The sequence below is a fragment of the Artemia franciscana genome, chromosome 3 (assembly GCF_032884065.1).
Source record: "Artemia franciscana chromosome 3, ASM3288406v1, whole genome shotgun sequence".
Taxonomy (NCBI): Eukaryota; Metazoa; Arthropoda; class Branchiopoda; order Anostraca; family Artemiidae; genus Artemia; species Artemia franciscana.
In genome coordinates this window covers 10308792-10334270 of record NC_088865.1, presented here as the reverse complement: position 1 = coordinate 10334270, position 25479 = coordinate 10308792, and the positions used below count along the sequence as shown (strand labels likewise).

General features: G+C 35.6%; 1 long non-coding RNA gene across 1 annotated transcript in view; it reads right to left on the bottom strand.

Annotated features, from left to right (window-relative positions):
• LOC136024866 (uncharacterized) overlaps window positions 1-25479 on the bottom strand; it is a 53927-nt gene that overhangs the window by 18693 nt on the left and 9755 nt on the right. The window contains exon 2 of the long non-coding RNA XR_010616941.1: window positions 23653-23834. This is a non-coding gene — a long non-coding RNA (uncharacterized LOC136024866). The remainder of the gene's footprint in view (window positions 1-23652; window positions 23835-25479) is intronic.

Here is a 25479-nt window from a genome sequence, read left to right as displayed (position 1 = left end):
TCTAAGTCACACGCTTTTAATTGACCAATTTTATGCTGAATTTGAAAATTCAACAAAACCGTCGCTTAACGTAGGATATATTATCAGTATTTCTTTTACTTTTTTTTTGTATTCTTGGCGAAAATCAATAACTCGAAGGGAGAGTACCACTTCAAGAGTGCATCCATAGGACTATTTTAATCGTTCTCCAAAAGGTAGTGTTCAGACCAACCTTGGAGGGAAATTAGGAGGAAGACTACACTGCTTTCCATCATACAAACCAAGATAACAAGTCCTGGCTGAGCTTCTGCAAGGTGAGGAAGCGGAGACTTTTATAAAATTTATTTTATCGACAAGATTTTTTTTAAAGATCGCAGGGGTAGGTGGGGGGAAACAGAGCTCTTACTTCTTTCAAGGGAAAAATAGACATATTTTGGCCACCATTTTTTTTTTTTTTTTTTTTTTGAGGGGATGGAGTTGAAACAGACCATCATCATTAACAAAAGAGCCTGACCCGTGTGTATATGATTATGGTCTTGAAAAATACCAAAAACTCAATTCAGGCGTCTTCCACTCAAGTTTGTATGACAGTTAGGCATTGTACTCACAAACGCTGAGTGAAGCTGAAAACCTACATCAATTAAGTTTCCTCGACATGAAGAGTATACATCGTTCAAACAATTATTCAAATGAATTTTATTTTGTATTTCGCTGATGACGGCTGTTGGATATTTAGCCAAAATATCCTCTTGGGTTTGAATACACTGCGTTATTTACGGCCTTTACAAAATTTCTTCGTCATCTTCTCTTGTCTTATATAGCCTTGGAGGGGTTCCCGTCCACCCCTTACCCCTATATGGATCACATGAAAGACAGCTGCAGTGAAAGGAAAACCGGCAAGCTCATCTCAAACTAATAACACTAGCATGACTCTTGTTCTAATGGAAAATTTAATTCTTTCAGCAAAAAACCTCGCCTCTATAACAACTTCTTTATATAGCAATAATAACCAAATATGATAATATATAAATGATATAGGTTAAACACAAAGACACATAAATAAGGTTAAGGCGTATCTAATTACACATTCCCACTATCTAACCAAGACAAATCAACAAAAGTCAAACAGACGAATCACAAACATTTTAGTCTGAACCAAAGACAATCCAGACTAATATGATGGCCGACTTTCATTGGTCTCTTTTAGATCAACAATATGCTGCCATCTATCAGTAATGACTAGAAAATATTCAATTTTTTGGTAAACTCTCTGATGAAACCCGGGATATATACTGAGTCCTTTATACTTTCAAACATTTCTTGATGAACAGCCAAGATGCTTTAAATAGCTTAGCTCTTAAGAGTGCATTCGGACCCTGTAATACGGTAGTTGAATGCAGTTCAATTAACTATAGTAGAGTCAACTATAGTTCGTACAGTATACCTGACAAGGTCCGAACGTCGAAAGTTTCCTTCTTTGTCAGTGAGACAATTGTCAAAAGCACAAGACAAAATTTTCAAAGGAACTTGCATTACTTCTTAAATACCCTAGATTTAACTTTGTCAAAAAGTCTAAAAGTTACAAGCAAAATTCGCAACACTTTTAAGTGACTATACGCTGACTTTGTTCAGTGACATAAGTTATAAAACGTCAACTTTGAGGTAAAACGCTAGAAATTGACTGCAATTCAACCAATACCAACTCAAGTCCAAGGTCCGAATGCACTCATAGTCAAAAATTGTATACAAGAAAATAGATGGCAGTGGGTTTTCCTTTTCTTGGCTGAAAAATACTAGAGTGGCAAAACTTCTTAGTCTCAATAATCTCTGGTTTGAAACTGAACGACTAAAAATGATATTCTTAGCCTGTGACGTTATGAATGCTACAGCCTCCAGTTGTCACCATAACAAACAATCCACCACCTCGAAACCCTCTAAAGCAGGACATATGCAAGCCTATAGAAAAAAAACTCCATTAGTAAATCATAAAAACGACAAAAAACTTGATTAATATTATTATTTTTATTTTATATATTAATATTATTTTTACGTAAAACAATTCAGTTGCAATGCTCCAAAAGATGTAAATTTGTATGGATTTTTTTTTTTTTTTTTTTTTTTTTTTTTTTTTTTTTTTTATCAGGTAGGTGGATGTTTTATGAAAAGGAAACGGTGCTAGGCTTATTCCTCCCTCGAAAAATTCACCCAAAGGTAAAATTGAACACCCATAGCGAAAGTATGACAAACAAAAGTAATGAAGAAATAAAGGAATTTTGGGATATTCACAAATTTTGAAAAATAAAGGAAGAGTGGCGTACAGGGGTTGACAAACTATGAGCTACGGGTCACCTCGGGTTGACTCACAATTTTTTATTTTTTTTAGGTTTGGAGGATTTACGGCTCCAAGTTTCAAATTAATAAACATAGTTTTGCAGAAACACGAAAAAAATATAATAAAAGCAAATACTATGGGTTACCCTGCACCATGTATTCTACCTATATTTGGTAGATTATTACAAAATTGTTTTTTTTCCTTAATTGTTTTTATCTGTCATACTTTCTTTATAGCTTCCCAATTTTAAACATTGCGATTTTCCACGAGGAGGTTTTCTGGGGTGAATTTTCCAGGGTGAATAAACCTGACTTAGGATAAAACTTAGATTTACAGTCCATTCTCTCAAACTAAGCAAACTCCATCGATAACACACTTTTTTTTTTTTTAAATGAATTATATTCTCTCTCGCTTACAGAACATATCGTCAGTCGGGTATCAAAATAACGTATCTCCATAGCAAAAAAAAAAAAACACAGCGCAACTTTTTTTTATTTTTCCTCCGATAACCGTGAAACAAAAACGGACTGATATGTAAAATCAATATATGTCATTCCTTTTTTGTTTTACGGTCATCAGAGGGGGAAAAAAGATGTAAGGTCTTGATTTTGCTCTTTTGAAAATTTACAATTATAGAGATATGTCTTTTTGATACTCGACTGACGATATGCAAGCCTATGAAAAAATAAATTAATAAATAACGGAACAATAAGAAGAAAAACATGAAATAAAAGATTAAAACTACTTATATTTAGCACATTTCAGCTGCAATGGTTGATGAGATGCAAATTTGCGTGAAAATTTTTTATCTAAAGTTTGAAGATTTTATACGGATGAAACCTAGGTTTACAGCCAATATCCTTAAAACTAAGCAAATCCATCAATAGTTCAAGATTTTATTGCACTTTTTTTTCCAAAATGGATTACATCCACAATTACTTACAGATATGGAGCTTCTCATAACCCATTTTGGATAATTACGAACTTCCATGATTGGTCCTTAATAACAGGAAAAAAGACCACAGGTCTGGGGACTGGCACCTCGTCAAAATGACCTTTCATTCAGTGTCATTCCACTGCAAATCCGAATTTATTTACCTTTTTAGACAATTTTAGCCAATATTCTTTTGTTCCTTGACGAAAAATGTCATTTTCTTATATACTTACTTTTCCGTACTCACTACTGTAGCCACTATGATATAATATTTCAACTATTTTGTTATACCCTTTTAGCCCGCATTCTTATGATAATTGGCTAAAAAATAATGTGCTATTATTCTCGTTTTTTCTAAGTTCTTTTACCACGCTTCTTACCCAACATTCTTTTGGTGATTGGCAAAAATTTTGTGTTTTTACCATTTTTTTTTGTCGTCACCGTTTTGCCAACCATGATATGATGCCTTACCCCTTTTATTATGACTTTGAAGCAAGCACAATACTATTTATTGGCAAAAACTAGTGTGTTCTTTAGTGTTAGAGAATGAAAAGTGTCAGCCGATTTTTATTATTCTGATCAGATAGCATTAGAAGCATCAATGAAAAGAAGAAACGTAGATGGCACTTTCAAACAAATTTAATTCAACATTTCCATTTCGTTCAGCCATATAATGGTTGAAGAGACGGCTACGACCAAGTAATGAAGAAACTCTAGTCAACAGTGACTAATCGTTAACAGTGACTATTCGGTTGAAGAGACGACTACGACCAAGTAATGAAGAAACTCTAGTCAATAGTGACTAATCGTTAAAAAAACGAACGATAAAAAGACAACTATTTTCAAATATACACTGAAACACAACCCTCAAGCCTAAGTCCGACAAGGCTAGGAACACCCATTATATAGAATTTTATCCAAATCATTGATTACATTTCATAAAACTTTTGTATCGCAATTCCAACGATGAGATCGGGACAGTCCTGAGTGGACTGCTTTATGATAACTCCAGCGAGGAGTAAAACACAGAAAGGAATATTATGGAAACGGTTTATGTTCAATAGAGAGGAAAGGGGGCTTGTATAAGAATTATCTAAGTGATAGATCATATGAAAATAAGAATTCAAAGAAAGTGGAGAAGGCATTAATACATGAACTAAGGAGGTGTGAAGTGGAGACTATGGATAAAATTGGCGAGGACCTGGGAGATACAACTAGACAACATAATTGGTAAGATATTGCACTGGCAGGTTGATAAATTGAGAGGAAATTGTCAATCTGGACCAAATCTTCACTGTTGCTAATTACCGTAATTACCTTAAGTCGCCATTCCCGGATCAGCTGCAAGTAGATATACTTACTCACTTTTCAGTTGTTGTTTTTTTTTCAAAAAAATAAACAGAAAAACATGTTTTTCATTTTGCCGTCACTTTTTTGTGCACTATATGTATTTCAGTTTGATAAATCGACAAAGGTTTGTCAATTATCTGAGACAAGCCCCAATGAAGTCCCATTGAGATCTTAATACTCCATTATCAACTCTTGGCTACTACCTTCTCCTATACTACTACTCAAATTCGATAATGAGCTTGATTCATTACGTACGTGCGTTATTTTAGCTTCGCTCAACAAAGAAGATAGTCAAATGCATGTAAAATTGTCGATCCCCTCTCAAGAGAATACAAATCTTACACAAGTTATGACTCTGTAAAAAACGAATCGGAACGGGAATTGAATTCACTCTAGAATTTCTCAATTCAATTGACACTGCAGATTTACCAGTCCATGACTTGAAAATAACGAACTTTTTCATTTTCCTCTATATCTTTTTCGTTTGCTCTATCCTTTTTTAAGCATAATCTCAAAATGTTCTGCCTATCTCCCTTTACCTCTTTCCTTATTACTAATTGTGGCCTCGTTCCAATCTTTAATTTTGATTACACCATCTAGACGGATCTTCCAAATCCTCAGCAATTTAATCCAAGGTCTCCACTTAATGCTTCCTTAATCCATATTTTAATACTTTCTCCACTTTCTTTACATTTCTCTTATTTTTATATGATCTATCACAAGAATAACTTTTGTACAAAGTTACAACCCGTCCTCTCAATTAAAAATAAAGAATTTTCACTAATATTCATAGCTGCGTTTTATCAGCGACTTCACAAACTATTTTCCTAAAATTATTCCATCCTCCTTTTATATTGTCAAAATTTAAACTTTCCAGTTTAGTATTCAACTGTTCCTGGAAATTTTCTCTCAAATTCTCATCCAAGAATCTACCTAAATCATAACTTCCCAGAGGGTAGTTACTCTTCCCAAATTTCAGTTTTAACCCTAGACACTACTAGATGGGGATCTTTAATTTAAGATAGATAACAGGCCTCATATATGCTCTAGTATCTTGTGCCGATCCCGCCAGTATTCGATTTACACTAGCAAAATAAATAAGGTTTGCTGTCTTACCATCACATGAATACCATGTTAACTTATGGGCCATTTTATGACCATATACTGTATTGATTATAAATAGATTGTTATATCTATAGAATTGCAGCAGTCTCAAATCATTACTGTTTTCTTTTCCTACACCAAATTTACTTAGGCTAGGATACCATCCACCCCTATTTCTACCAACCTGGGCATGAATAAGCCCTAATAGAAATACCATATTACTATCTGGGACTCTGTCTACTTGATCCTGTAGCTGTAAGCCAAACTCATCCGAGTCATCAGTCAGTTATCCTGGGACATACACAACTATGACTGCTACCCTGCACTTTTTAGTCATGAATGAGCAACTAGTATCTTATTATCAATACCTGCTCAGCCTAAATAAGACTTGGCAGCTTCCTTGTTCATCGCGATCTTCCTCATTCACCCTAATCCATAGCTATGCGTCACATCTTTCCTGTCTGTGTAAATAAATTCTATATCCTAAATTCATATTTTCTACCTCTAGGATATGAGCTCCCGAAACTCTTAATAAGTCCAATTCGAAACAGTGGTTGCAACAATAGCTACAACCTAGTAATAGACGAACTATGGTCCATAGTAACCAAAAATTTAAGAAATACTTAAAAAAACTGTCAAGTGAGAAAACTTGTAAACTGAGAAAGACTTGTAAAGGACTGCCTGGTCTCGAATCTTGGTCAAAACAATATTGTTGATTTCGTGGACGTCTATATTTTTGGGTGCGAGAATCGCTCTTTCACTTAGCCATTTATTATTTTTATAATTTTTTAGAATATTCGGAAATACTTTTTCAATCAATTCATTTTTGGACGTCACTAAATTACAGAAATCAGCAGGTAGTTGTATACGTCCTGAAATTAAGTCTACTGGGAGCTTTCCGTTTCCCATTGCCAGCAATTGATCTGAAAATGTTTGACCAGAGTCATCGTTTTGCAATCGGACACGCATATTTGTAGTTAATTTTAATGTTTTTACGTGTGCCCATAAATTAGAATTTTTCAGGCAAGCATTCATTTCGTCTGCAGGAGTTGATCTAGGTATTATAGGTAATGTTTGCCTGAAATCTCCCGCAAGCAATATTAAGGTGCTGCCAAAGGGTTTCGACTTCCCTCGCAAATCTTTCAAGCATTGATCCAGAGCCTCGAGCGATTTTTTGTGTGCCATTGTGCACTCATCCCAAATAATAAGTTTGCATTGCTGCAATACTTTACCCATCCCAAACATTAATAGATTTCTACGTGAACATATGTCTTAAATATCTTGAATGACGTCACCGTCAAAGCAAAAATGACGACAACTAATTTCATGACGTCAGCCGACACAGAAACATGACGTCACCTGATCCACAGATCCACAGACAGACAACTTATTTTTATATATATAGATATATATATATATATATATATATATATATATATATATATATATATATATATATATATATATATATATATATATATATATATATATATATGTTATATGTGCAGCCAAAGAAATGACACAGCTGTATTCAACTTGACAATCATTAATTTTTTAGAAGCCAATTTGATTCAATGTCCACACTCAAGCCAATAGTTTTCCACAGCCAATAGCCAAAACTTGTATGTACAAGCCTTGTCCATAACCAAAAGCCAATAAAGAAAATGTCCATAATCAAGCCAGTGTGATCCAAACCAAAAGCTTGTCTTCACTCGAATTCTTTGACAATAGGACATTTTTCTTTCTCCAGGTGATTGGTGCACAAAATCACAAACAACAGCAGATCTTTAATCTAGAATTTATTGTTCTGTTTAATTTTTGTGGACTTGTTCAAATTGGCTTCCGACTCGTTTAATTTTAGAGAGAAATGAGGTAGATGATAATAGAGAAAAAAAAATACAATCAGAAGATGTATAGGAGCTTAGAAGTCCAGTTAGAATGGTTATTCTATTTTTAGTAATTTTGTAGAAATTAAGCCATTCTTTCAATCGTTCTTTTCAATTTTATTTTGTCCATGAATAAATTTTAATCCGTGCAATTCGTTCAAACTTTTTAAATCATTCCGTAGAACATCAATTTTCATTCGTCGAACCAAAGTTGTCGACAATTTCTAGTAAACCGTGTCTATTCCAAGTTCTGTCCTGAAAGGTACACTGACAAAATTTGGGTCTCCACAGACCGTGATATATCAGGGGAGCTATAAATTAATGGTGCACCACTAGAAATTCACTTATTAAAACTAAGAGGTACATCTACTCTTGAAAAAACGAAAACTTTTGAAATTATGGAAGAAAGACCTTGCTTGTTATTCCACAAAAGTAGAAAACCATCTACATAGGCTAGAAACATGTGTGAGTCTAATGATTTGAAAAATAACTCATTTAAAATTTCATGAATATGCACTTGGAGTATATGTATGTGTGTGTATATATGTGTAAGGAAGTATACGTAAATGTATAAGCATTCGAGGAGTAAATTCTATTCATCGAGAATTAAAAAAAAATATAATAAATTTCAGTTATCGTTGAGCATTCATGCAGTGTGGTTCTCCGCCACTGTTGCCAGATTGGCTTGTTTCAAGCTCCGGTGGCTTATTTCTCTGGGCTGGGGCGGGTGTTTTTTTTTTTTGCGGGCTTGGGGCGGAAAACTGGCCTTATTATTTTTTTAATTTGGCTTGTTTTGGGCTTTTTTCTGCTCCAAAAAATAATATTTCTTATTTTGTTTTTAAGATTTTTTTTTCAAGGTCAAGTCCATTCTTTTACAAAACTTTCGAGGAAAGAAAAGGAGCGGATTTAAGGAAAAGTTTACCCTACGATTCACTAAAGAAGAAGAAGAAAATAAGTAATATGAATCACATGGAAATATGTACTGCAGCAGATTACTAGTTACAATTATTTAATAGAAATGTTTCATCTACAAAACATGGATAAAGGTAAGACTCCAAATACGTTTTTCTTGAAATTGTGTTTGAAATAGATTGAGATGGACTTCATAACCCCCAAGTATGGAACACTCAAAATGTTACAAACGAATACCTTGCAGTTCTACTTTTGTCCTAGGTCATTCTGAATGTCACATTCATTTTGAATGTGAATATAGAGTGTAAGGAGGCAAAGGCCTGAAGGCCGAAAAGATCCATATAGCCTCAATCTTCATTACATATTCAGGGCCTCTCTACATGCAGAACTAGTAGCCTAGACTGTGGTTTGTCAGCTCAAACGATTGAAGTAAAAAAAAAATATCACAAACTGGATGTTACAATCTCAAAGCTTTTTATTCAAAGTCGATACCTGAGAGTATGAGGCTTTCCTCAACCTCAGCCTGTAGGGCGTCTTTACCCTTGCGTTAGATGCTTATCCAAAGCTTGCACAAAAAGTCAGTTTAGTCTTCTTCCAAATTATTTCTCACTTTTCAAAGTGAGTAACTGTTGAAAGCAGTGCAGGAATTATTTGACACTTTGCAGATTAACCTCCTTAATTAAAACCCCATTCTTTTCTTAAGAATTACTCAGCTTGATGTCAAAGCACGAAAAGCAGAACTGATTTTGGCAGCACATGTCGCGAGTCATTCATCGATTATGACTATTGACCACCTATCCACCATTATCAAGAGTGCTTTTCCTGGACCAGTTTCCGAGGCAACGAAATTGAAGAGAACAAAATGTTCAGCCCTTATCAAGAATGTTCTTGGACCAGAAAGTCTCCAAGAGATTGTTGCTGATGTTGGTGACAGCAGATATTCCCTTATTCTTGACGAATCGACCGACGTTGCCACCATGAAATTCATGTGTGTTTGTGTGAGATACTATAGCCCCAAGATGAAGAAAGTTCTTTGTGCTACTTTGGGCCTGGTTGAAGTACCTTCGACCACTTCTGTGATTTTACATCAAGAACTGAAAGACTTCTTAGCTTTATGTGGAATTCCCCTAAAAAATCTGATAGGTATTGGGACAGATGGAGCAAACAACAGGTGTGGTGGGAACCATTCGTTGTTCACGTTATTACGAGATGACGGGTTGCCTCAACTCCAACTCTTCAAATGTGTATGTCACTCTCTACATTTGTGTGCTTTCGAGGCTGTTGGAGAGCTTCCAAGCAATTTGGAGTTCATGCTCTCAGAGACTTACAAGTGGTTTATCGTTAGTCCTTTACGAAGAGAGGCATATCAGCAAATGTTCCAGCTCATAAACGATGGGAATACCCCGTTGAAAATGATTGCTCCTTCCAATACCCGTTGGCTGTCTCGATATAGAGCAGTCGTTCGCATACTCGAGCAGTATTCAGAGCTGTCAGTGCACTTTCGATTAGCGAAGGAAAAGGAACGTTGCTACACTGCCCGAATGCTCCATGATATGTACCTCGATGAACGAAATAAGGCATATATTGTTTTCTTGAAGCCATTATTGGCCGAATTTCAGAAAATTAACCTCCTTTTCCAACACACTAACGTAGATCACTTTCGTTTATTTCAAGAGCTAAAAGAGTTTGTATTAAGTCTTCTGCAGAGAATATTGCACACGTCTGCAGTGTCATTAACAGTGAATATGGACTTCGAAATTTATTACCTTCCTACAGCCCAGGTTGACTACGGATACGAGTTCAATTTGGAGCTTGAAAGATCTAAGCTGACCAGTCATCAAAAGGAAGAAGTAAAGCTGCGTTGCCTCAAATTTCTCAAGACAGCAGCTAGAGCAGTTTTAAAGCGCTTGCCCCCAGCTCTTGATTCTCTGCTGAAACTGAAAGTGCTTTCTCCGACCATTTGTTTGTCGCAGTTGCGTCCTTGATTTAGTGATTTGCCTTTGGATGTTATTCCAGTGCTGAATATTAGTGAGTTAGAGAGTCAGTGGAGAAGACTCTTGGTAGTTGACTGGGCATCAGCTTGTGGCGGAGAAATTCCAAGTGACTCTTGTGAATTCTGGGTCAAGATCCTGCACCATCTTGATCCAGCTGGTGTTCCTCCATGTCGTGACTTAGCGAGGTGGGCATTGACCCTCCTCAGCCTGCCAATAAGCAATGCTGTAGTTGAGAGGTCATTTTCATGTTTGACTTGAGAAGTCAAACAGACAAATCACAAACATTTTAGTCTGAACCAAAGACAATCCAGACTAATATGATGGCCGACTTCCATTTGTCTTTTTTAGATCAACAATATGCTGGCATCTATCAGTAATGACTAGAAATATTCAAATTTTTGGTCAACTCTCTGATGAAACCCGGGATATATACTGAGTCCTTTATACTTTCAAATATTTCTTAATGAACAGCCAAAATGCTTTAAATAGCTTAGTTCTTAAGAGTGCATTCGGACCATATAATATGGTAGTTGAATGCAGTTCAATTAACTATAGTAGAGTCAACTATAGTTCGTACAGTATACCTGACAAGGTCCAAACATCGGAAGTTTCCATCTTTGTCAGTGAGACAATTGTAAAAAGCACAAGACAAAATTTTCAAAGGAACTTGCATTCCTTCTTAAATACCCTAGATTTAACTTTGTCAAAAAGTCAAAAAGTTACAAGCGAAATTCGCAACACTTTTAAGTGACTATACACTGACTCTGTTCAGTGACATGAGTTATGAAAAGTCAACTTTGAACTAAAATGCTAGAAATTGAATGCAATTCAACCAATACCAACTCAAGTCCAAGGTCCGAATGCACTCATAGTCAAAAATTGTATACAAGAAAATAGATGGCAGTGGGCTTTCCTTTTCTTGGCTGAAAAATACTAAAATGACAAATCTTTTTAGTCTCAATCTCTGGTTTGAAACTGAACGACTAAAAATAATGTTCTTAGCCTGTGACGTTATGAATGCTACAGCCTCCCGTTGTCACCATAACAAACAATCCCCCACCTCGAAACCCTCTAAAGCAGGACATATGCAAGCCTATGGAAAAAAAACTCCATTAGTAAATCATAAAAACGACAAAAAACTTGATTAATATTATTATTATTTTTACTTTATATATGAATATTATTTTTACGTAAAACAATTCAATGTTTCAAAACATGTAAATTTGTATGAATTTTTTTTTCAGGTATGTGGATGTTTTATAAAAAGGAAACGGTGCTAGGCTTATTCCTCCCTCGGAAAATTCACCCCAAAGGTAAAATTGAACAGCCACAGAGAAAGTATGACAAACAAAAGTAATGAAGAAATAAAGGATTTTTGGGATATTCACCAATTTTGAAAAATAAAGGAAGAGGGGCGTACAAGGGTCGACAAACTATGAGCTGTGGGTCACCTCGGGGTGACTCACAATTTTTTTTTCTTTTTTTTAGGTTTGAAGGATTCACGGCTCTAAGTTTCAAATAAAAAAACGAAGTTTGCAAACACGAATCAATCTTATAAAAGCAAATACTATAGGATACCCTACACTATATATTCTACCTATTTTTAGTAGATTATTACAAAATCGTTTTTTTCCTTAATTGTTTAAGGACTTCCCCTATGAGTCGTAGAACTTCATAGGGGAAAAAATGCTGGGGGAAATCTTGGAAAAACACTTGGAGTGGAGGAATCGGGATGAAGCTTGGTGGATAGAATAAAGAAATGTCCTTGATACGTGATTGACAGAATGGTACTGGATTCGATCTCTTTGGGGGAGTTGGGGGGAGGGGTTCAGTGATTTGGCGATTTAGGGGGTTCTGGACGTGCTAGCGCGATAAACATTGGTAGGCGTGTCAGGGAGCTACACGATTTGACTTAATAAAATCGTTTTCCCAGATTCGACCGTCTGGGGGGCAAAAGGGAGAGGAAAAATTAGAAAAAATTAGGGATTTATAACTTACGAGTGGGTGATCGGATCTTAATGAATTTTGATATTTAGAAGAACTTTGTGACTCAGAGCTCTTATTTTAAATCTTGACCGGCATTAAGCCCCTTCTTTTCCTTTTTAAATCAATCTATTGATTCATAGAATTTTGTTAGAGCTCATACCATATGATCTTTTGGTTCTTAGCTCTTCTCGCCTCGTCACAAGTGCCATATGAGCTCCTAGCTCTTGTTTATATTGCCTAAGCGTAAACTAACTAAAGCAGCACATAAATCACTAGATTATTTAAAAAGAAAGAAATAAATCGACCAAGAAATTACTAATATCTAGTAATTTCTTTCCTCACTGGAAGGGTGGGGGGCAAGAAACCCTGGTAGTGGCTTGTTATGAAAATGGAAAGGTTGGTATCACTTATCACTCCTCCTTGGAGACGGGAAAAACTTCAAATTGTCTGTCGGTGGATAATTATTTGTGCATCTTGTTTCATTTTGCATCTGGCTAGAGAAAGCTTGCCGTAGTAAGTGCCATTCTATTTATTATCAAAGAATGAAAGAATGAAGCGAATTTTTCTATATGTTTAATACTTGTTTATGTTTACTGCTATTTATTTAATACTACGTGTAAATGTTTACAACTTGATTCAGAAGAAGGAATAGTATATGGGACGAATGAATTCTGGTATTTTTTAAGTTTCATCTCTGCTTTGTACAGCAGGTACTTACTATTTATAGTAGTTACTATGGTTTATTTCTCTTTTTGAAAGTTTTTACAATAATTTGTAAAAAGATTTTTAAATTACGCATTTGAAAGTGCGTTCCTGGGTTGTGGGTGGGGTTGAAATCTGAGGAGTGAGTTACATTGCAGCAGCTTCTACCTGAAATTTCCAGAACTTTCGACAGAAAGAGTGTTTCAGGAACAAAACTGGTCAAACTTAATCCGACCTTGCAAGGTTTCTAACGCCTTTGGGTCATTCTTCTGAATCGATCTATCTGTTGTGAACTTAAGAAAAAAATAATAATCCTTTTCAGTATGGCCAACGGGAGGACTTCAATTAACAATATTGTATTCAGCCATTTTATTGTGGTGAATAAAGAGCCAAAGTGGTAAAAATTTTAGTTCTGAGTGAAGGCCACATTATAAAAGTAACAGTGGATAAACTAAACTACTGGCGCCCAGGCGGGCAAACCTGGCAAATCTCAACATGTGCCTACCATTATCTTTTTCTTTTCCCTATTCATTTTGCATTTTTTTTTAAACAAGAGCTGTTAGCATCATTTAGCTGATTTTTGCCGGCTTAAAAAACAAACTGGGCTTGATGGGTATTAGCAGAATCTTAAAAAATAGTTTCAAATAGAAATTGTACGCTTTATTTAACTGATTCACTTTGACATAAACAGGTTTGATCCACTTTTACTAATTAATAACGAAGTTGAGGGTTTTTTTTCTTTAGGCCCTTAGCTCAAACATAAAATTTTGGCCTAATAAAAACTCTTTCTCTCCCAACCCATTTTTTTCTACCCCTGCCTTTAAAATTGGCTGCATCAAAAAAGGGTCCAAAAACAAGTTTTAGGAAAATCTCTTAAACTTTTTAATGAATTCAAATGGATGGTATATCCGCTGTATTAAGGGAGCAATAGCAGATTTTCTGCTTTTGAAAAAGCCGTTCTATAACTACCATCTTAATCAGATTTTAGTCATTATCGAAATCGATAAAGATTTTCTTCCTTTAGATTCTTGGGAATTATAGCAAAATCCACACAAAATAAAACCACTATCGTGTTCAAAAGAAGTTGAAACTAATTATGTAATATATTATATATATAAGCTCTGGAATTTATGATGGGTTTTTACATGTAGGGAAAAATAGAATTCGGAAAAAAAGAAAAAACGAAGTATTTTTAGCTTACGAATGGTTCATTAGATCATAATAAAATTTGATATTTGGAAGGATATCGTCTCTCAGAGATCTTATTTTAAATCCCAACTGGATCTGGTGACATTGGGGGGGGGGGAAACGTAAAATAATGGAAAACGCTTAGATTGGAGGGATTGGGATGAAATTAGGTGGGACAAATTAGTAGAAGTCTCAGATACGTGAATGACATAATTGGAACAGATCCGCTCTATTGGTGGGGAGGGGGGGATTAATTCAGAAAAATTTGAAAATAGAACGTATTTTTAACTTAAGAAGGGGTGATCAGATCTTCATGAAACTTCATATTTAGAAGGACCTCGTAACTCAAATGTCTAATTTTTAATCTCAACCGGATCCAGCATCATTGGGGAGGGGGGAATCTGGGGGGGGGGGGCAGGAATCTTAGAAAATACTTAAAGCGGAGAGATCAGGATGAAACTGGATAGAAAGAATAAAAACAAGTCTAAGATACGTGACTGACATAACCGGACCGGATCCGCTCTCTTTGGTGGAATTGGGGGGGGGGGTAATTTGGAAAATGAGGTATTTGTAACTTCCGAACAGGTAACCAGATCTTAATGAAATTTGATCTTATTTTACATTCTGACCAGATCCTGTTATATTGGGGGGAGTTGGAGGAGGAAACTGGGATTCTTGGAAAACGTGAAAATTGGAGTAGTTTTATCTTACGCATAGGTGATCGGATCTTAATGAAACTTGATATATAGAAGGATCTTATGTCTCAGATGCTCCATTTTTTATTCAAATTGGATCCGGGGACATAGGGAGCTGGAGGAGGGAAACAGAAATCTTGGAAAACGCTTAGAGTGGAGATTGAAATTATTGGAATCACTCTTCGCTTTGGAGGAGCTGGGGGGTGTTAATTTGGAAAAATTAGAAAAATTGAGGTATTTTTAACTTAAGAATGGGTGACCGGATCTTAATGAAACTTGATACTTAGAAGGAATTCATGTTTCAGAGCTTTTATTTCTAATCCCGGCCAGATCTGTTGACATTGGGGGGAATTAGTGGGGGAAATCGGAAATCTTGGAAAGCACTTAGAGTGGAGGAATCGGGATGAAGCTTGGTGCATAGAATAAGCAAATGTCCTAGATACGAGATTGACGTAACCTTACTGGATTCTATCTCTTCAGGGGAGTTGGGGGAGGGGTTCAGTGATTTGGTGAGTTTGGTGCTTCTGGACGTACTAGGACGATGAAAATTGGTAAGCAAGATTCAAAATTTATATTTAAACTTCTGTACAACACACGCAATATAAGAAAAGGGTCAAGCCGGAGACACAAGATCGATTGACAAAGACCCAGTATAACAATATAGCACACCTATTTGACAGAAAAAAAGAAACAAAAACAAATGCATAAAATAAATATAAACAAATCCATGACTCACCACTAGACGGGAACCCAACCACAAAACAACTGACACTCGGCAAATATCAATCCGAAAAACAAAACAAAAACAGTGTGCAAGCGAGGGTGACCGATAACCGGCAACTTATTTGAAAAAATAAAATGAGCCCACCTTATCAATATCAAACAAGCAACTATTCACTTTAAGATTTTTTCTTATCACTGATTCTTGAACTTATTTATAAGGATAGAGTGAAGTTGCTTTTTAATATGTGGGAGAGATTTACTGTAGTCAATATATGGTAGATAAAGATGCCATGAACCCATGATCGAGAAATATGGCGAGAACCGTGATCTCTCAGTGGTTAATTTCAGGTGCTGCATTCTCCATTTATTACGGGTTTCATAAACATGGTCAGGCTGCTCAGGGAAAAAATTTCTCGTACGAAAGTACGAAGGCAGTTCTGAGCAGTTTTATTTTACCTTGAATAAAAAAAGAATGAAGAGTGAATAATTCTGAAACAGGCAAAATATTAGTTAATAAATATATAGTTTCAGTTTTAGATTTATTTGGATAGGAAGAAGGCAACGGTAAATATCTTTGCAAAATTCGAAGAGCCCGGTTTTGAAGAGTCTGTATCGGTTTTATATGATATTTGAAAGTTGCTAAATATATTAGGGGACAATACGTAAGATGGGAATGCACCAAGGCAAAATAAATGAGTCGTAGAACTTCATAGGGGAAAAAATGCTGAAGCCTTCTCATTACACCAACTCCTTGGGCGATTTTAACGCGTGATCTATTACAATGTTCTTTATAAGATTTTCATCAATAGTTATACCAAGATACCGGACTGAAGTTACCCTTTGAATTCGAATATATGTAGCCTGATCAATTATAGTTGAAATTCCTTTTGCTTTGTGTCCAAGTTTACTATAAATGATGAATTTCGTTTCGGCGGCATTCAATGACAAAAGATCAGCTTTTAGCCATACAATCAGCTGGGAAAACAGGATTTGCAGCTTCTCTTTGACATCGTCTTCCAACTTCCCTGCAAGTGTTGATCCGGTATCATCGGCAAAAAGGACATTCAGGCTGTTGGTTTCTGTTACTGATGGAAGGTCATTTATGTATATTAGGAAGAGCAGTGGTCCCAGAATTGAACTCTGAGGAACACCAATATTGGGCAATAAGCATGGATCCGAAACTGTTTTATTGATAGTTGTTACTTGGGATCGACCTGTTAGGTAAGATGCGATAAAATCGTGGCCTGGTCCTCGTATCCCGCCATGGCTTAATTTAAATAACAATATTTCGTGACAAATCGTGTCAAATGCCTTCTCAGATCCAAAAAAAAAAATATACTTGCCGGAATCATTTTTTTACCAAGACATTCGTGAGTAAATTGGACCATTGTCAGGATAGCGTCTTGCGTACGATGTCCCTTTCTAAACCCATACCGATTTTTTGAAAAATAACCATGCGAAATAATGAAATTATAGACTCGATTATAAAAACATCGCTCCAATAATTTAGAAAAACCTGAAAAATTAGATATCGGTCTGTAATTCGTGCAATTACTCCGGTCAGAGCTATTATACTGTGGTGTCACCTTTGCTTTCTTAAATGAATCCGGAAAAGTTCCCGAATGAAATGACAGATTTATCAAATGACACATTACTTTATTAATACTCGGTAAAATAACTTTCACAATGTTCGTAGACGATTCATCAATCCCCGGGGAATTCCCATTCTTTAAAAGCTGACCAATATTGGCAAGCTCTTCCTCTGTTACCGGTGTTAAAAACATAGATTTTATAGGAGTCTTTACAAGGTATGTACGATAATCACATTGACCATGGAGCAGTTTATGTTGGAGCTTGTTGGCTACCGATTGTCAATTGACGCGAAATGCAAATTCATGTAATTAGCTATTTCTAGCTCCCTTTCAATTATATGACCATGAGCGTCCTTTATTTCTGATGGTGTAGAAGTTTTTTGCGATCGATTTAAGCATGAATTGATTAGCTCACAAGTTTTCTTTGGTGACTTACTTACTTCTCTAAAAGAATCAAAATAAAATTTTGTTTTATCATTACGTATTATTTTTGAAAGTAGATTTTTGTTTTTTTTAAAGTTGTTTTATTTTCTTCGCTTGGGAATGATAACAATTTTTTATAAAGACAGTTTTTTTGTTTTATTGAGGTCAAAAGGGAGGGCGATATCCACGGTTGAATAGGTTGATTATATTTTCCTTTCCGTGTTTTTACTTTAGGGCATGACTCATCAAAAGCAGCGTTAAATTTTTCGGAGAAATGAGCCATTGCAGAGTTTACGTCTTCAGCATCAAATACACGAGACCAATCGATAATATTCAATTTATCCTTTAAACAGTCCAGATTTTTTTTATTGATGATCCGGTGTGATATTTCTGGTGCTTTTTTGTTTGAAGCTGATATTTCACATCGGAAATTAACAAAAAATGATCAGAAAAATCCGTTAAAACAACTTGTGAAGACGTGGCTGGTGTTGTTAAAAATATGTTGTCGATGAGAGTTGCACTAGGGAGTGAAACCCGCGTTGGGATTGTATATGAGGGAATCAGTGATTTCGATGTCAATTTGAGAAATAAATTCGGTTGTTTGAGTATTTTCATCATATTACAGTAAATTTATATTAAAATCCCCCATGACCACAACATCTTTATCGTCTAAAGATGCTAATAAGGATTTCAAAGATTGCAGAAAAAACGGGATTGGTGCCAACGGATGCTTATAAACGACACAAATTTGTAATTTCTTGGTTCTGGCCCGGCATTCAACAGCCAAAATTTCACACAATTTTTCTACGTCATATTTTTCGAGCTCTGGCAGACGTTTAAAATGCACTCCTTCTTTCAAAAATAACCCGAGGCCACCTTTTCCATGGTTTTGTCTACTTTTTTCAATGAAATTATATCCCGGAATTTTAACATTATGTTTTGTCGCATCACTGATGAATGTTTTCCCAGATTCGACCATCTGGGGGGCTAAAGGGAGAGGAAAAATTAGAAAAAAATGAGGTATGTATGACTTACGAGTGGGTGATCGGATCTCAATGAATTTTGATATTTAGAAGGATATCGTGACCCAGATCTCTTATTTTAAAATCCTGACTAAGTCTCTGATTCTCCTGTTAAATCGATCTGTTGATTCTAAGAATGTTGTTAGAGCTCATATCATATGAGCTCTTGGCTTTTCTTCTTTCGTCACAAGTGCTATATGAGCTTTTAGCTCTTGTTTCTCTTAATTTGCACAATAATATATGATTAAATTGATATTTTTTTTTAAGTTATACCAGAAAACAAACACTAAAATCATTAATTCTTGGGAATAAGGTGTTTTGTAACTATGTGATATTTTGATCCAAAACCTGGTATTACACCTTTTTAACTTATTAGTAAGTTAGTTTAAGTTAACTTAAGATTTTTATCACCTTAAGGTGGTGATAAAAATATATCAAAGATAATTACTACATGATATAATCACAATTTATCTATTAGTGTTTTTTTTATTATAACAGTGGTATCACAACAGGCCTTACTGTTGCCTATGTTCTCTCTTCCAAGAGAGACCACTAGGACCTACCTGACTTAGTTTGATTATATCGTGTCATAATTATTTTTTTAATATATTTTACCTTGCGTAAAATATTAAGGTTTTTAAAATTTTCGAAAATGAAAAACACATGGCAAATTGGATCAAAAACAGATATTTTTTTTTTTACACACGATGGACCCCAACTAGCGTCCCATGAATTGCAAAAATTTGCCACATCTATTGCAAGACTTGTTTTAACTTCTTTTTGTGTAATGTTACGTGGACAGTATACCCGTCCTTAACACACCTGTTTTGAGCCAAATTCTAGATGGAGGGGTAATTTCCCACTACTCCATCCTAACATGGCCACCTCTCCAAAATCAAGGCTCTGGATCCATGTCTGGCTGATGACACTTACGTAACGAGAACAGATCGATCTAGAAAGTATAAAATTACTTCTGACTTGTCCCAAAAACAGGACACTTAAGAAGTGGAGGTGAGGGTAAAGATGTACGCCCTGGAGCCTAGGCCTCAAAGGAGCCGTTTTTTCATACGTTAAAAATGTAATTGTGTTTCCTATTTAATTCAAATTAAAACATTCTTTACTTCAGAACATGCCACGATTTGTTTTTATTTCATTAAGTAGAGAATTGAAAGTCAAAACGTGTTTACTTTCAATGCTAAAGTGAACATTTAGGCTAAAGCACAAGACCCGATGATATCGGGCAGGAGATGAGCAATTGCAGGAGAAGACCAAAAGAGTGGCTGGCCCAGCTTTTTGCGTGCAACGCCTAGAGTCACGGCTATATCACTTCAAACTCAACTTGATTTGAACCATATTACCAACAAAAAAGAAACAAAAAAGGAGAGATATATAAAAGATTTATCTAAAAATCGAGCCTGTACATAAAAGTAAGTACCCAAGGGTGAGTAATGTCACTCAACAGTCCATGCCAAAGGGCCCTGCATAGCAACATTACTCAGCACTTAGCCAGCCGTAGTCGAGGGCAACTATCTATTCAAGTAGTAGCAACCCAGACGCAAAATATGCAACATAAAAAGTTTTTCAAAAAAGGAAAGGGCCATATTAACACCTAAAATGAACAAAAACAAAATCATATAATGATCCAAACCTCAAAACTAATAGAAATTGACAACGAATGAAAAATTTATACCCGAAACGAAAAAAAAAATTAAAATGAGTAATCATATAAAACATAAGTATAATTATGTAGGATAAAACAAAAGGATATAAAGGAAAAAATATAGGAAAATAAACATAAACATACAGAATGTAGGAAAAAAAAGGATAAAAAGGATATTAATCAAGGAGGCACACTCGTGCCTCTATAAAGAGGCGAACCACGACAATGTTAAGCGATCTTCGGTTCCAGTGGTCGCAGAGGGATGGGAAGGGATTTCGTAGCCCGAGCCTCAACTAAGAAACCTGCCAAATTTCATCCCCCTCCAACTTTTCCTTTATGGGGAAAGTCTGGCCGAAAATTTCGACCCGTCAACCCCAGCCCCCCTTTGACGTTGTCTGATCGGGCTGAAACTCACAAGTTTAGGTTCCCTAGGGCTCAGGAGCTTATCCGTGAAATTTCAGCTCGATCCGATAACTGCTTCCCTGTTTTCCAGAAACCACGCATTAGCTACTTAATTAACGCATTTCTCCATAAGAGCCCATGTTAATTTGAAATTTTTAAAAATTATTTAGAAGTTATGTTTACACATATGCAAGAGATTAGCTCAGTCGGTAGAGCATGGGACTTATAATCCTTGGGTCAAGGGTTCAAGTCCCTTACGGGTGGTTTTTTTCACAACATCAAAATAAAAGTGTATAATTTTGATAACACATGGACAGCTTATCATTTGAGAGATAACAGAATATTAGCTTCTTATTAGCAAAAGAAACATTTCGGTCATTCTATCTATTTTTTTCTATTTTTTACAATAATTTAAAAGCGGGGGGGGGGGGGGTTGGGGGGCGGCAGCCACCCAACTTCCTCTCCTAATTCCTGTACGAGGAGTACAGGAACTATTAAATTACATCCACCATGGATTGCAGAAAAACGTACAGAAATAATATGAAAAAAACTTCGTTGTCTTAAAGAGTTAAAGAGGCTGCGTCCCAAAGTCGAACCTTAAAACGTAGAGGAATTAGAAGAGGCAGTTGGGGGGCTGCCGCCCCCCAAACCCCCCCACTTTGAAAGACTATTTTGTACAGGTTTTTTTTTTGTGGGGGGACTTCATTGTTACTAATTACTAGTTTCGGCGCAATGGTTCTCCTGTCCTCTTGTGTATAACATTTTTCGAAGTTATTCCATTATTCATTCATTTCAATTTTTTGTTAATTAAAAGAGGGCCTTTCCGAAGCCAAGAGCGGGGGGGGGTTAGCAAAAAAACAAAAAACCAGTACAAAAGAGGCTTTAAAAGCGGGGGGTTTGGGAGGCGGCAGCCCCCCCAACTGCCTCTTCTAATTCCTGTACGTTTTAAGGTTCGACTTTGGGACGCAGCCTCTTTAACTCTTTAAGAAAACGAAGTTTTTTTCATATTATATCAAACATAAGGATTTATTTCATTTTGATTCTGCTTTTTAAAAGTTTTTCTTCAATTCTTTTGAATTTTCTTCAAATTCTTTCTTTTTCTTAGTTCTTGTTACAAAATTTTGATGCCATCATTTTTAAGTTTTTCTTCAAGGCATATTTTCAATGAAATCCTTTCTTTTTCTTAACTCTCGTTACAGAATTTTGATGCTATCATTTTTCACGAGCCCCCCCCCCCCTCATTATTTCTAGCATAAAACCTATCTTTGAACAAAGACTCTGCTTAATCATCGTTTGGCTTCAAATTATGCCTGCTTAAAAAAAATAATAATAATGAAGTTCTGTATCAAGTACTTTCTACAATGTTTTTATTGGGTAGTTAAGACTTAGGCCAGGGTATCCTCAATTTTTTGCATCTTTAAAAAGCTCAAACTGCCTCTGGAACTTGGGCTTACGCTAGTAACACACAGATGGAGAATTTTGTAGCTTTAATTTGAGCAAAACTGACGTAAAGTATATTTCAAGATCAAGTCACATTTGAGCATACTCAAGGTATATTATGTTGGACGTTAGACTAAGAGAGACGCAAAAAAATACGCCTAATTTCTGACGTCACCAATCTGCACGATCTTATTTTTTTCCTTGGCCCTTTGAACAAAAATGGTTCTCTTGGTCATGTCTAAATATATCTTTAAAGTCGATCTGGAAAGGCTTGTCATAGCTTTTTTTCTGAATATAAATTGAGGAACTAAGTATTTTGCTCTCTTTTTTGGGGCTATATTTGACCAAACACACTTTCTTTTCATACAGTAGGTCCTTCTTGGTACAGGGACTTGAGGCTATAAGTTTCAAACTGATCAAAGGCAAGAAGCTTTATAGGGACTGTTTTTTTTTCTTCACTGGGTTCTTTTGGCCCAAATCATTAACGACACAAGTTATGAGCTGATTAGAATTGTTTTGCCCTTTTTGGACCCTATTTTGGGGGAGAGAGCCCCCCAAAATGATTTCTATTCATGCCACCCTCCCTGGAGACACGTCATTGCAAGCTTGAAACTGATCAAGGACAACAAGGTATTTGGCAAACATATGGTTGCCTTATTGCCCTTTCCCATCAACCAAGTTTAGGGTACCCTTGGCCGAGGCTAATTCAAAGTTTCGAGGTAATCAGAATTTTTTTTCTTATTTGGACCACAGTTTCGAGGGAAATTGCATCCCTGAAATAATTTTTTTGTATATTAGGTCCAACTATATACAATTTTAATTTTCAACAAAAAAAGAAAAAAGGAATGCTTCAAAAACAATTTTATTAGCTTTTCCAGATATGTTTCAAGCAAAAAAAAAAAATATCTTCTGGCCCCAGTTTAAAATTCTTAACCCACTATTTATTAACTTAAATAAGATATTTACTTAAAAAGCAATTTTAACAATCCAAATTGGGTCAAATTCGTCTCTCAATGCAAAAACCAAAAACACAACAAAAAACACAGAAACAACTTCATGAAAAAAAACTTCATATAAAACTAGTACAACGCTACACTAAATAGTAAAAAAGAACCCTCGCTCATTGGTTATAGGGTAAAGCCGCCTATTATATCATGTAGGTTAAATTGGCCTTAAAGAGTGGGCAGATCCCCCCCCCCCAACAAAATCCATGCATTGGGATTATCGTCTTCCTTTTTTATGTTTGTCACAATTCATCTAAATTGTGACACTATTAGTGCTAAAACTATACAGCCGTTCAAAAACCTAATGAAAAAAGCGTGTCTTACATTGCACTATACAAGCTTTCCGATAGCATTTTGACTGTGTCTGGATGCAGATCCATTGGAGAACCAACGACTCGTGCGTCCCCAATTCCGAAGATGAACGACTTCAATGTCATGAATTTTTCCGGGTCCGACATAAACAGCCCAGTGTTTATAACGTCCTCGTTCAAATTCTAGCAAATCTCCTATGAAGAATGCAAGCCTTATTAAAAAATAAAATTTAAATAGACATTTCTAAAAAAAAAAAAAGTTCGAGCCGTCATAGAGGGAAAAGAGTCTCGATTTGCCTGTGTGTGTGCTTGAGGAGAGGTTTATATAACTTAAAAAAAAAAAAAAACTCGTTCTAGTCCTAAGTAATTTGAAGCTCAATTTGTTCCGAACGGAGTTTTTGTCATATTTTTCGAATTCGAACATTTCTCTAGAAAGCAGTTTTTGTCACACTTTACTCGTTATTATTACTTAGTAGCCATGGGATGCCTGAAGCATTAAAAAGAATCATTTAATGTCTTAGTTCATGTACAGTTAACTGATTAAGCTAGAGAATACCGTTATGTCCTGTCATAAATGTCGGTAATCAGTTGGAAATATCAAAGAACCCAGTTTGCACCTTAGAATCTAAATTATCTTTGAAAATTTCTGAAAGGTATCGCAATGAGAGTGATGCCGTTGAGACATCCAACTTTCGTCATAACTAACCAGCAATTCTACAGGATTTAATCCTTATTTCGCTGGACAATCCGATTTGAGGTAAAAAAAAAAAAAAATTACGGTGTACCAATATCACCTATCTTTTCCAAGACTAGCGGTAAAAAAGACGGTGTCATCGCATTATGAAATATAAAAAATATCTCACTTTGAGTGCGTTTTGCAAGTTGATGATAACTAGCGGTAAGGGCGCGCTTTGATTGAAATCTCTCACCCTGCCCGCAGTATTTTTGGCAGGTAGATTACTTTTGGATAGCTGACCATGATTGGATAGCCTTCAAGAGTTTTGAAGCTATGATCAGCTGTCGAATCAAAGCCAGCCATGCTGCTGGCAGGGTGAATGATGTCAATTAAGACGAAGCTGAAGTAACTATTCACTAAAAATAAATTTAGTTCATTCTTAGAATCACAAGTGCTTAAAGTATTAATGTCTTAGCCTCTTTCACTTTTTGAGCCAACAAGGAGCTGAATTTATAGCTTCCTGCCATTTTAGCATGAGAGCAATAATTACTTCAGATAATTGATCTCTGGAACGCAACCTAAATTAGACATTCCTCCGATATTATTCAATAATCCAGCTCAAGATAGTTGGACCAATTTAAAGGCTAAACTAAATCCCATCAACATTTATATCATCTTAAAACTGCTATTCAATGAATGGTAAGCCCCTCGCCCCACAAGAGTAAGTTTTCAAGCATGGTATTGTGCCAAATAATAGAACAGCCATAGCAATTATAACGTTCAAAAGTTAACAGATCGATTGAAGTTATAAATTATTTCGAGTTAGTTAGAACTTAGCTTTAAATGTGTGATTGTACCTTAGGGGGAATAAAAGTAAAATAAAACTAATTATTTTTCTAACACCCCAAGAACATATTTTGCAGACAAAATATCGATTCTACGAGACCATTTACAATAGTAAAAATATACAGTCAAATAATGATAATACTAAATGTAAAAGCAGGCTAACAAACAACCTCGGTATCTCCAAAAAACAAAACAAAAAAAAAACACAAAAGTAAAATATTGCAATAAATAGACACAATGCAAAGAAATACCATCGTCTTGGGCCCACAGGCATTAATTTATAACTGACAACTTGGTGACCTGGGCAGTTTGACCTCT